This window comes from Triticum urartu, chromosome 4A (assembly GCF_056163025.1).
Source record: "Triticum urartu cultivar PI428250 chromosome 4A, HENAU_Tu73, whole genome shotgun sequence".
Classification (NCBI taxonomy): domain Eukaryota; kingdom Viridiplantae; phylum Streptophyta; class Magnoliopsida; order Poales; family Poaceae; genus Triticum; species Triticum urartu.
The window spans coordinates 575,809,197-575,821,815 of record NC_141876.1 but is presented as its reverse complement, the minus strand read 5'-3'; positions in this window follow the sequence as shown (position 1 = coordinate 575,821,815).

The window sequence follows — 12,619 nt, the reverse complement described above, 5'->3', positions numbered from 1 at the left end:
CAAAGAGTTAGAGTCATCGGTTACTCTTCCATGTCACATACATCTTGGTGGAGCGCTTAAAATGATAGGAATGAAATACATGCACTCATCACCAAGAATAGTGAATGATCACATAAGATAGATAAGATGATAATATTAAGCAAACATTAAGTGTAGCTTATGATCAAACACATGATCATCAATGTCTCACGAGCAATGACATAGTATCTCACACAAAAGCAAACAAAGTTCGAAAAACCACCAAATAAAGCAAGAGAGTAAAAAACAACACTCTCTCTCTCGAAGCCTATGATCTATACATTTTTCTCCCCCTTTTGCAACAAGTTACCAAAAAGTTCCTAGAAAATGCATAGTGCTAGATCGACTCTCAGGCTTGATCTTCTGGTGGTGGTGGAGTCCGGATCACTCGAAGGACGAAGCCTTCTGTAGACGTGGTCGGAGTCGAGGCTGAAGTGGACGCTGGAGCTGGTGGAACTGAGGCTGTAGCTGGTGCAGACGTGGTGGCTCTGGGGTCAGCAACTGGCACTGCAGACGACCTCGGACCTCGTGGCACTCTGGCAAAGGCATCAGTTGTAGTCTTGCCTCTCCTCTCCTGCATGTCATCCTGGAGCTGCTCCATTGCAGTCTGAATCTCTATCACTTTGACATCCAAGTCATAGAACTTTTGTTCCATGATCCTCTCTAAGCTTGCCTGGTTCTGAGTTAGGGTGGCTAGTCCTTGCTCAATCCGCAGGGTGGATGCAATCAAGTAACCAAGCTGCTCTTGTTTGGTTTTCACGAAATATTCAGATGCCTCCTCTTGAGTAGGCATCTTGGCAGCTTTCTCCTTCCTTGCCTTCTCCTTCTTTGCTTGTGCTTGTGCAGATGATGGTTCATTCTCATTCATGACAACTTGATTATCTTCAAAATCTGGACGGATGGGCAGGTGTTCCTTGTCCAATAAGTATATGCATGTGCCCATCTTGGAGTTGATTAACTCCTGAATTTGTGGGGCATATCCACAGCTCCTCTTCTGATCAGCTGCTGTCCTCTTAATGGTCTCTACCATGAGGCTCATCACTTTGAACTTCTGTGGCACATCAAATATATGAAGCAAATTGATCACATGGCCTCTGATCATCTTGTGATCACTTGACTTGGGCAACAAGGTGTGCCTAAGGATCCAGTTGATAGTTGGCAGCCCTGACAGAAGATAATGCACTGAGCCAAACTTGAAAGTATCAAGTGCTTCATTTGGAATTTCCTTGTACATGTTGGACATAGAGTTGTGGTCCATCTTCTTCTTGGCATATACATCCAAGTCATCTTCCTGCTCTTCTGGGGCATTGATCAGCTGAGCCCATTCAGCAACTGTAGATTGGTACCTCGTACCTTCAGACATCCATGTTATCCTACCATCTGGATAGAAGTGTGCCGTGGAGTAGAATTGCATAATAAGCTCCTCGTTCCACTTTGTGAGCTTCTGCCCAACAAAGTCTGCTACTCCACAAGCATTGAAGCTGTCCTGCACTCCAGGATAGTGCTCTTCATTGTCCTTGATGTACTCCCAATCAACCCATCTCATGTCACAAACTATGGGCTTCTTGTCCAACAAAACTATCTCATAGAAGTCCTGCTGTTCCTTAGTGTGAAACATGTAATCAACAGCAGTTCTTCTCCTTGAAGCATACGGATCTGCTTCTCTCCACTTCCTCAGCCCTGAGTCTCTTCTGAGCTTCATGTCCTCAACCACAGGATGAGCATCATTGTGGTCTGGGATCTTGGGCTTGAGCTTTCTCAGAACGTGCTCTTCATCATCTTCTTCAGCAGCTTCAGGCACTGGGGCTTTGTTCTTCTCAGTTCCAGGTATGCTCCTCGTATTTCTCTTTGGGGCAGACTTGGGCTTGGAGGCAGCTTTGGGTGCTTCTTTGGGCTTGGATGCAGCAGCCCCTGTCCTGATAGCATCACCCATAAGCTTAGGTGCCTTAGGTGATGGTGCAGCAACCTCTTCTTCTTTCTCTTCTTCCATGATGGAAGCCTTTCCAAGAACTCTGGCTACGGTCTTCTTGACCCTTTCCTTCCTTTTCTTTCCTTCAGCAGCAACTGGCTCTATGGTTGCAGGCTTTTTAGGAATCTGAGTTGAGGCTCTGGCCTTTAGCATAGGCTGCCTACCTGCTGGCCTTTTGTTTTTCAATCCTGGCTTTGTGCCTTGAGCTGAGCCATGTTCCTTCTCGAGCACTACTCTCTTTGAAGTTGCTTCCTCTTCTGCCACATAGTCCTCATCCTCTGATTCTGAGGTTCTCTTCTTCCTTTGTCTTGTGGCAGCTTTTGGCAGATTGCTAGGGGTGCTCCTGCTGCCTTCATCTGAAGAACTTGAGGGACTAGTGCCCTCACTCATCTGCACTGGCTATTCTGACATGTTCTGGCTATCACTTTGGTCTGACATGATGAACAAGCTGACCCTGTGAATAGTTTATAGATGAGGTAGAGTGGATGAGCATCACAAAATGCAGAGATTTTTGCAAAAGAATAATTCAAAAACTTAGTTTTAGTTTCCCACTGAAAGCATCACGGATCTACCGATTTCTAAACTCGGTGATACCGAAGCAGTTTTGGCACCTAAACTAGTGAACTCGGTCAGACCGAGTCACAGTTCGGTGCCACCGAGACTGCTAGGGTTTCACAGAGTTCCAAAATCGGTCACACCGATAAGTAATTCTCGGTCAGACCGAGTCTCACTTGTGCAATGGCATAAGCCAAATCTGTGGGACCGAGTTTTTCAACTCGGTGGGTCCGAGATGGTTTCGGCGGAAACCTAACCCTAAAATTTTCGAATTAAACCTAATCTACGAGTTCATTGACTGGATAGAAGTTTAACAAACGTGGCAAGAATCATGATGATCACAATGTGCTAAGAATCGGATTGGGGAATAGCACAAAGATCGAGTCCATACCCTAGTTCGGCGGAGACTCGCTACGGCGGCAACGGCGGGGTTGAATTTCCGTTGACGGCGACGGAGACCAACGATTGGAGGCGGCTGGCGGCGAGGAGACGATCCAGAGACCAAGTTGGTAGAGCAGGCTATCGCGCGGGCGAAGGGGTTCGGAGAAATTTCCAAATTTTTGCCCGTGACTGTATATAGCCCGACCCTGTCGGTGTGACCGAGTGGAACAACTCGGTGGCACCGAGATGCAAAACTGTATACAGTTGTTGCAACTCGATGTGACCGAATGGTTCAAATCGGTTGCACCAAGATAGAAAACCTAGATCAACTTAATGATCCCGGTAGGACCGAAAGTAAGGTAGCGGTCAGACCGAGAATCATAAAGAGGTTTTGGAAGTTTAAGTCTATGACGAATCGGGGACTCCGAGCGCTCCTCACACAGAGTGGTTCGAATCTGACTTGATCAAATTTTGTGATGTAGCATGAATAGAGTTTGAGACGAGAAAAGCATAGATAGCTAGAGGAGGTTCTTAGGCATTCTTGTCCATCCACTTGGCAAAAGGAAATAAAACCAAACAATCAAAACAACAAGTGGATGTCCTCGAATGAGTAAAATATGCAACCAGCATGCTCACACAATAAGATGGCAAATGAAATATGTGACAAGGCATGCACAACCAATTCTAGCATCTATCAAGCAATTTGCGATGACAAGGTCATCTATATATGAGTATATTGACTTAGGAGTCAAGTGAGAACACTTGATCATAGGTCATACTCATCGTTTAAGCTCAAGTGGGGTTATCACTTTTACATAAAGCATTGTTGTGTTCACATCTTTAGAGTTGCTTTAGCTCAAGTCTTAGAGTAAAGCTCCCCCTAGATGTGATATCCCCCCTTAGAGGGATGAACTAACCTCGGGTTTTGTCGATGATGACTTCATGTAGATGTTGAAGATGTGGATGCTCAATGTTGATGTAGATCACTTGGAGCTATCCATTTGAGTGAATTGCACTTTCAATACCTACATGGGTTAGTCCCACAAGGAACAAACAAGGATATCCATAGACATAGAGTGATGCACACACAAGATGATGTCCATGAAAACTTGTAGGTTACCTTGTCCCTTGTCTTACCAACAAGAGGGTTTGTGACTCCTTGAACTAGTGCAAGATGTGGAAGTTGATTGCACTTGTTCTTGCCAAAATGATAAGAGTGAAGTATGTTGGCGGAGTCACCCTCAAGAACTCTCTAGTTCTTCTTCTTTTGGATCCACACCATCTTGATGGGAATCCTTGGAGTTGTAGTCGTACTTGATGAAGTGGAACTTGAAGTAGTCTTGGGAATCCACTTGACTAAGGTCTTAGGAGCTTCTTCAAATGCATCAATTTCCTCTTGAAGCTTGTCCTTGCCTTTTTGATTGTAGTCTTGTGGTGGAAGATCATCTTGAGCTTGTGTCCCCTTTAAAGAAGTATCATACTTCTCTTGTTGAGGAACAAACTTTGTCTTGGGGTATTGATCTTCTTCCCACTCAACTCCATTGGCATTGAACTTTCATTCAAAACCAACACCTTGATTCTTCCGGTACATTCCTTGCTTGTGCACAATTTCCTCGAATTGCTTACTCCCGGCAAGGCTTTTGTACACTCCTTTCTCTATAATTCCCTTCAATAAGCTATTTTCTTGCTCAAGTGTAACTTGGCTAAGAGAATCATTAGTGGAATCAAGAGAACTACTAGAAGCAACAGTATTGGATTTAGCATGATCATTGTTACTGCTAGAGGAAGAATCTTTCTTGTTCTTGTTACTAGACTTGACTTGAGGCATGTAAGTGGATAAGAGTAAACGCTTGGCAATGTAAGAAGAACTTTTCTTGCGGAGATCATCATTGATTGCTTTTAAGAACTCATGCTCTTGCTCAAGATTGAGCTTTTCAAAGCGCAATTTCTCATGAGCTCTTAAAAGTTCTCGATGATCTTCGAAGATAGTTTCATGAGCTAACTTAAGAGTGTTTAGTTCTTTAGTTAGAGCCTCAATCTTCTCCTTATCATTGTCATTCGTTTTATCTTGATTAGCATGATTAATTGACGTTTCATCATAGTATTCATCACTAGAGTTGTCAACAAGCAAATCATCACCTAACAAGTCATCTTCATCACTATTGAAATCAACATACTCGGGGTGTGTTACCTTAGGACCTTTGGCCATGAAGCATCTTCCAATTCCTTCATTTGGTGAGTCAAATATGTCGTAGGAGTTGGTTGACACAAGTGCTAGACCGGCAACACCTTCATCTTGAGTATCTTCGGAGTCGGAGTGATAACTTCTCTCGGAGTGGCTGTCGGAGTCAGAGCCGGATACCCATTCACCAACATGAGCTTGATGTCTTCGTTTTGTGTAGCTCCTTGATGATTTTTCCTTCCTTTCCGAATCCTTGCTTCTCCGTGAGTATCTTCGTTCATAACGATCATCTCTACTCCTTCTCTCTCTTGGTGGTGATTGTTTGCTTCTTCTTTTTGGAGAATCTTCTCTTCTCTTGTAGGGAGCCGTACACTCATTGGAATAGTGTCCGGGTCTTCCACAACTGTAGCAGTTTCGCTCTCGACTAGAAGATCTTTTGTCATTGTAGGACCTTGACTTGAAGCTTCTATCTTTGCTTCTACTCTTGTAGAACTTGTTGAAGTTCTTCACCATTAAGCTCAATTATTCATTGAAGTTTTGTTTCTCACTTGATGATGTAGGGGCTTCACATGAGGCTTTGTAGGCACCACTTGATTTGTTGTGAAGTTCCTCTTTATCCTTAAGTGACATCTCATGAGCAAAAATTCTCCAATCACCTCCGTTGGCTTGAGATCTTTGTAATTGGGCATCATTTGGATCAATGTGCACACGGTATCATATTTTCCATCCAAGGCTCTTAGAATCTTCTTGATGATGAATCTATCGGTCATCTCTTCACTTCCTAAGCCGGCAATCTCATTTGTGATGAGAGCAAGCCTAGAGTACATTTCAGCGACACCTTCACCATCCTTCATTTTGAACTTGTCAAGTTAACTTTGAAGCACATCCAACTTGGATTCCTTGACGGAGTCGGTACCTTCGTGCATATCAATCAAAGTGTCCCAAATTTCCTTTGCATTCTCAAGACGGCTGATTTTGTTGAATTCTTCGGGGCACAATCCGTTGAAGAGAATATCACAAGCTTGAGCATTGTATTGCAACATCTTCAACTCATCCGCGGTAGCTTCACGGTTTGGTTCTTTCCCATCAAAGAAGTCACCTTGCAAACCAACACACACAATAGCCCAAACGGCGGGGTTATGTCCAAGAATATGCATATTCATTTTGTGCTTCCAACTAGCAAAATTAGTACCATCAAAGTAAGGACCTCTACGGTGATAATTTCCCTTGCTAGATGCCATACTCTCCTAGGTTGTGAAACCAAGGCTATGACCACCAAAAGCTATGGAGATCAAAGCAAATGGAGACAAAAGCTCTGATACCACTTGTAGGATCGAAAGTATGTCTAGAGGGGGGGGTGATTAGACTACTTGACCAAATAAAAACTTAACCTTTTCCCAATTTTAGTTCTTGGAAGATTTTAGCTATTGTAGGACAAGTCAAGCAATCATCACACAATTCAAGCAAGCATGCAAAGAGTATATTGGCAACGGAAAGTAAAGCATGCAACTTGCAAGAATGTAAAGGGAAGGGTTTGGAGAATTCAAACGCAATTGGAGACACGGATGTTTTTCCCGTGGTTCGGATAGGTGGTGCTATCCTACATCCACGTTGATGGAGACTTCAACCCACGAAGGGTAATGGTTGCGCGAGTCCACGGAGGGCTCCACCCACGAAGGGTCCACGAAGAAGCAACCACCCACGAAGGGTCCACGAAGAAGCAACCTTGTCTATCCCACCATGGCCATCGCCCACGAAGGACTTGCCTCACTAGCGGTAGATCTTCACGAAGTAGGCGATCTCCTTGCCCTTACAAACTCCTTGGTTAAACTCCACAATCTTGTTAGAGGCTCCCAAGGGACACCTAGCCAATCTAGGAGACACCACTCTCCAAGAAGTAACAAATGGTGTGTTGATGATGAACTCCTTGCTCTTGTGCTTCAAATGATAGTCTCCCCAACACTCAACTCTCTCTCATAGGATTTGGATTTTGTGGAAAGAATATTTGAGTGGAAAGAAACTTGGGGAAGGCTAGAGATCAAGATTCATATGGTAGGAATGGAATATCTTGGTCTCAACACATGAGTAGGTGGTTCTCTCTCAGAACATATGAGTTGGAATTGTGTATGTGTTCTGATGGCTCTCCATGAATGAAGAGGAGGTGGAGGGGTATATATAGCCTCCACACAAAATCCAACCATTACACACAGTTTTCCAATCTCGGTGGGACCGAATCAACAAACTCGGTCGGACCGAAAAGGTAAACCTAGTGACCGTTAGAGATTTTCGGTGGGACTGACATGCAACTCGGTAGGACCGATATGGTTAGGGTTTGGGCATAACGTAATCTCGGTGAGACCGATTACACAAACTCGGTGAGACCGAGTTTGGTAATAAGCAAACCAGAGAGCTGGTCAGGTAAACTCGGTGGGACCGATTTGCTCTTTCGGTGAGACCGAAAAGTTACAAAAGGGAAACAAAGAGTTTAGATTGCAATCTCGGTGGGACCGATTCGCTCTTTCGGTGAGACCGAAAAGTTACGAAAGGGAAACAAAGAGTTTGCAATCCCATCTCGGTGAGACCGAGATCCCTATCAGTAGAACTGAATTGCTAGGGTTTGGCAGTGGCTTATGACAAGTGAAACTCGGTGGCGCCGGATAGAAAGAATCGGTAGGACCGAGTTTGGCTTAGGGTTTAGGTCATATGTGGATATGGGAAAGTAGTTGAGGGTTTTGGAGCATATCACTAAGCACATGAAGCAAGAGGCTCATTAAGCAACACCTCATCCCTCCTTGATAGTATTGGCTTTTTCTAAAGACTCAATGTGATCTTGGATCACTAAAATATAAAATGAAGAGTCTTGAGCTTTTGAGCTTGAGCCAATCCTTTGTCCTTAGCATTTTGAGGGTTCCACTTTCACATCCATGCCATGCCAATCATTGAGCTTTCCTGAAATAGTCATCTTGGAATAGCATTAGATCAATGAGCTATATGTTGTTATGAATTACCAAAACCACCTAGGGATAGTTGAACTTTCAATCTCCCCCTTTTTGGTAATTGATGACAACATATAGATCAAAGCTTCAACAAATGATAATAAGCATGAAATATATCGTTCCTTTGAGAAGTATGTGACAAGTAAGAGCTCCCCCTAAATTTGTGCATAGTTAAAATTTGCTTTGGACTGCAAATGCACAAAGAGTTAGAGTCATCGGTTACTCTTCCATGTCACATACATCTTGGTGGAGCGCTTAAAATGATAAGAATGAAATACATGCACTCATCACCAAGAATAGTGAATGATCACATAAGATAGATAAGATGATAATATTAAGCAAACATTAAGTGTAGCTTATGATCAAACACATGATCATCAATGTCTCACGAGCAATGACATAGTATCTCACACAAAAGCAAACAAAGTTCGAAAAACCACCAAATAAAGCAAGAGAGAAAAAAACAACACACTCTCTCTCGAAGCCTATGGTCTATACATTTTTCTCCCCCTTTGGCAACAAGTTACCAAAAAGTTCCTAGAAAATGCATAGTACTAGATCGACTCTCAAGCTTGATCTTCTGGTGGTGGTGGAGTCCGGATCACTCCAAGGACGAAGCCTTCTGTAGACGTGGTCGGAGTCGAGGCTGAAGTGGACGCTGGAGCTGGTGGAACTGAGGCTGTAGCTGGTGCAGACGTTGTGGCTCTGGGGTCAGCAACTGGCACTGCAGACGACCTCGGACCTCGTGGCCCTCTAGCAAAGGCATCAGTTGTAGTCTTGCCTCTCCTCTCCTGCATGTCATCCTGGAGCTGCTCCATTGCAGTCTGAATCTCTGTCACTTTGACATCCAAGTCATAGAACTTTTGTTCCATGATCCTCTCTAAGCTTGCCTGGTTCTGAGTTAGGGTGGCTAGTCCTTGCTCAATCCACAGGGTGGATGCAATCAAGTAACCAAGCTTCTCTTGTTTGGTTTTCACGAAATATTCAGATGCCTCCTCTTGAGTAGGCATCTTGGCAGCTTTCTCCTTCCTTGCCTTCTCCTTCTTTGCTTGTGCTTGTGCAGATGATGGTTCATTCTCATTCATGACAACTTGATTATCTTCAAAATCTGGACGGATGGGCAGGTGTTCCTTGTCCAATAAGTATATGCCTGTGCCCATCTTGGAGTTGATTAACTCCTGAATTTGTGGGGCATATCCACAGCTCCTCTTCTGATCAGCTGCTGTCCTCTTAATGGTCTCTACCATGAGGCTCATCACTTTGAACTTCTGTGGCACATCAAATATATGAAGCAAATTGATCGCATGGCCTCTGATCATCTTGTGATCACCTGACTTGGGCAACAAGGTGTGCCTAAGGATCCAGTTGATAGTTGGCAGCCCTGACAGAAGATAATGCACTGAGCCAAACTTGAAAGTATCAAGTGCTTCATTTGGAATTTCCTTGTACATGTTGGACATAGAGTTGTGGTCCATCTTCTTCTTGGCATATACATCCAAGTCATCTTCCTGCTCTTCTGGGGCATTGATCAGCTGAGCCCATTCAGCAACTGTAGATTGGTACCTCGTACCTTCAGACATCCATGTTATCCTACCATCTGGATAGAAGTGTGCCGTGGAGTAGAATTGCATAATAAGCTCCTCGTTCCACTTTGTGAGCTTCTGCCCAACAAAGTCTGCTACTCCACAAGCATTGAAGCTGTCCTGCACTCCAGGATAGTGCTCTTCATTGTCCTTGATGTACTCCCAATCAACCCATCTCATGTCACAAACTATGGGCTTCTTGTCCAACAAAACTATCTCATAGAAGTCCTGCTGTTCCTTAGTGTGAAACATGTAATCAACATCAGTTCTTCTCCTTGAAGCATACAGATCTGCTTCTCTCCACTTCCTCAGCCCTGAGTCTCTTCTGAGCTTCATGTCCTCAGCCACAAGATGAGCATCATTGTGGTCTGGGATCTTGGGCTTGAGCTTTCTCAGAACGTGCTCTTCATCATCTTCTTCAGCAGCTTCAGGCACTGGGGCTTTGTTCTTCTCAGTTGCAGGTATGCTCCTCGTATTTCTCTTTGGGGCAGACTTGGGCTTGGAGGCAGCTTTGGGTGCTTCTTTGGGCTTGGATGCAGCAGCCCCTGTCCTGATAGCATCACCCATAAGCTTAGGTGCCTTAGGTGATGGTGCAGCAACCTCTTCTTCTTTCTCTTCTTCCATGATGGAAGCCTTTCCAAGAACTCTGGCTACGGTCTTCTTGACCCTTTCCTTCCTTTGCTTTCCTTCAGTAGCAACTGGCTCTATGGTTGCAGGCTTTTCAGGAATCTGAGTTGAGGCTCTGGCCTTTAGCATAGGCTGCGTACCTGCTGGCCTTTTGATTTTCAATCCTGGCTTTGTGCCTTGAGCTGAGCCATGTTCCTTCTCGAGCACTACTCTCTTTGAAGTTGCTTCCTCTTCTGCCACATAGTCCTCATCCTCTGATTCTGAGGTTCTCTTCTTCCTTTGTCTTGTGGCAGCTTTTGGCAGATTGCTAGGGGTGCTCCTGCTGCCTTCATCTGAAGAACTTGAGGGACTAGTGCCCTCACTCATCTGCACTGGCTATTCTGACATGTTCTGGCTATCACTTTGGTCTGACATGATGAACAAGCTGACCCTGTGAATAGTTTATAGATGAGGTAGAGTGGATGAGCATCACAAAATGCAGAGATTTTTGCAAAAGAATAATTCAAAAACTTAGTTTTAGTTTCCCACTGAAAGCATCACGGATCTACCGATTTCTAAACTCGGTGATACCGAAGCAGTTTTGGCACCTAAACTAGTGAACTCGGTCAGACCGAGTCACAGTTCGGTGCCACCGAGACTGCTAGGGTTTCACAGAGTTCCAAAATCGGTCACACCGATAAGTAATTCTCGGTCAGACCGAGTCTCACTTGTGCAATGGCATAAGCCAAATCTGTGGGACCGAGTTTTTCAACTCGGTGGGTCCGAGATGGTTTCGGCGGAAACCTAACCCTAAAATTTTCGAATTAAACCTAATCTACGAATTCATTGACTGGATAGAAGTTTAACAAACGTGGCAAGAATCATGATGATCACAATGTGCTAAGAATCGGATTGGGGAATAGCACAAAGATCGTGTCCATACCCTAGTTCGACGGAGACTCGCTACGGCGGCAACGGCGGGGTTGAATTTTCGTTGACGGCGACGGAGACCAGCGACTGGAGGCGGCTGGCAGCGAGGAGACGATCCGGAGACCAAGTTGGCAGAGCAGGCTATCGCGCGGGCGAAGGGGTTCAGAGAAATTTCGAAATTTTTTCCCGTGACTGTATATAGCCCGACCCTGTCGGTGTGACCGAGTGGAACAACTCGGTGGCACCGAGATGCAAAACTGTATACAGTTGTTGCAACTCGGTGTGACCGAATGGTTCAAATCGGTTGCACCGAGATCGAAAACCTAGATCAACTTAATGATCCCGGTAGGACCGAAAGTAAGGTAGCGGTCAGACCGAGAATCATAAAGAGGTTTTGGAAGTTTAAGTCTATGACGAATCGGGGACTCCGAGCGCTCCTCACACAGAGTGGTTCGAATCTGACTTGATCAAATTTTGTGATGTAGCATGAATAGAGTTTGAGACGAGAAAAGCATAGATAGCTAGAGGAGGTTCTTAGGCATTCTTGTCCATCCACTTGGCAAAAGGAAATAAAACCAAACAATCAAAACAACAAGTGGATGTCCTCGAATGAGTAAAATATGCAACCAGCATGCTCACACAATAAGATGGCAAATGAAATATGTGACAAGGCATGCACAACCAATTCTAGCATCTATCAAGCAATTTGCGATGACAAGGTCATCTATATATGAGTATATTGACTTAGGAGTCAAGTGAGAACACTTGATCATAGGTCATACTCATCGTTTAAGCTCAAGTGGGGTTATCACTTTTACATAAAGCATTGTTGTGTTCACATCTTTAGAGTTGCTTTAGCTCAAGTCTTAGAGTAAAGCTCCCCCTAGATGTGATATCCCCCCTTAGAGGGATGAACTAACCTCGGGTTTTGTCGATGATGACTTCATGTAGATGTTGAAGATGTGGATGCTCAATGTTGATGTAGATCACTTGGAGCTATCCATTTGAGTGAATTGCACTTTCAATACCTACATGGGTTAGTCCCACAAGGAACAAACAAGGATATCCATAGACATAGAGTGATGCACACACAAGATGATGTCCATGAAAACTTGTAGGTTACCTTGTCCCTTGTCTTACCAACAAGAGGGTTTGTGACTCCTTGAACTAGTGCAAGATGTGGAAGTTGATTGCACTTGTTCTTGCCAAAATGATAAGAGTGAAGTATGTTGGCGGAGTCACCCTCAAGAACTCTCTAGTTCTTCTTCTTTTGGATCCACACCATCTTGATGGGAATCCTTGGAGTTGTAGTCGTACTTGATGAAGTGGAACTTGAAGTAGTCTTGGGAATCCACTTGACTAAGGTCTTAGGAGCTTCTTCAAATGCATCAATTTCCTC